Below are 1369 nucleotides of genomic sequence, written 5' to 3'. Positions count from 1 at the left end.
TAGTAGTTGCGATGATTATGCTAGTGGTGCTGGTGGTGGTGGTGGTGGTGGTGGTGCTGCTGCTGCTGCTGCTGCTGCTGGTGTAGGCGGTGATGATGGTAACGATATTGATAGTGGTCGTGGTGGTTGTATAGTCTTCTAAAGAAAGATCTACTTCTGAGGCAAACACGTTAAAGAGCAGGGTGCGTTATCCCAGAGGGTAGTAGGCGGAGTAGAGAAACAGGAGTGGAAAAGGACTGCAAACGTCATTGAAGATTTTGTTGTTGCTGTCATCGTTGGTGTTGTAGTCATTATTGTTGTTCTTATTGGTGTTGTTGTTTAGCTCCTCGCAGACCTCATATAATCACTGGTATTCCGTTATGACTACCCAGTGGTTTTTAGCGTCATGAACGACTAGATTGTCTGCATGTCCTTACCTTCACAAAGCCTTCTGACGTCACAAACATTACAAACTTTATAACATCATAACATCATAACGTCATAAGCATCGTAATTTTAATAAACGTCACAAACAGAATAATCATCACTGACTTCACAAACATCATAAATGTCATATCAGAAGCATCATAAAATCACTATGAGTGAAAGCATTGCAAACGTCAGAAACATTTAAGACATCACCTGCATCACAAATGTGACAAAAATTATTAATAGTAGCGACGTCACAAACACCGTAAGCATCACAAATATCACAGACATCAGAAACAATAAAGACATCGGAAACTTTACAAACACCACAAATGTCACAAAAAGTTGAGACGTCACAAACTTTACAAATGTTACATGCGTAGCAAAAAGTTGAGACGTCACAAATTTACAAAAGTCACAAACATAACAGAAAGTTGAGACGTCACAAACTTTGCAAATTTAACAAGCAGTAAGGACACCGCGTACTTCAGAAACAGTAGAAATATCAGATCTTCACGGACGGTAGAGAGGTCGCAGTCATCTCAAATGTGACAAATATGAGAAACAGCAGAGACGCCACAGACATCGCAAAACATTAGAAAGAGTAAAGACATCATAAATCTCAGACAGTAGTGAGATCGCAGACGTTAGAAACGTCACAAACAGTGGAGACATCACAGATAAATATCGCAGCCATAGCAAATATTACACTTTGGTGCAAAATTCAGTGAGTTGGAAAAGAATTCAAATATGAAATATTTCTGACTGCGCAATTAACCGAAAATTCAGCTGGTTTTCCTTCAATAGATTACATCACGTACATTCATATATTTATTCATAAACATCACCATATGTATATACACATAGTTCTATATATTTTCACATGACCATATACATATACAAAGACATACCCACATATGCATATATATAATATATATCGATATATATATATACATATATA

At 37.4% G+C, this 1369-nt stretch overlaps 1 protein-coding gene across 6 annotated transcripts in view; it reads left to right on the top strand.

Moving 5' to 3' along the window:
- LOC106869634 (uncharacterized) overlaps nucleotides 1-1369 on the top strand; it is a 671006-nt gene that overhangs the window by 667169 nt on the left and 2468 nt on the right. The gene's annotated exons all lie outside the window — the stretch shown is intronic.

The sequence above is a fragment of the Octopus bimaculoides genome, chromosome 22 (assembly GCF_001194135.2).
Source record: "Octopus bimaculoides isolate UCB-OBI-ISO-001 chromosome 22, ASM119413v2, whole genome shotgun sequence".
In the NCBI taxonomy this organism is placed as follows: Eukaryota; Metazoa; Mollusca; class Cephalopoda; order Octopoda; family Octopodidae; genus Octopus; species Octopus bimaculoides.
This window is presented reverse-complemented; position numbering and strand designations above follow the sequence as displayed.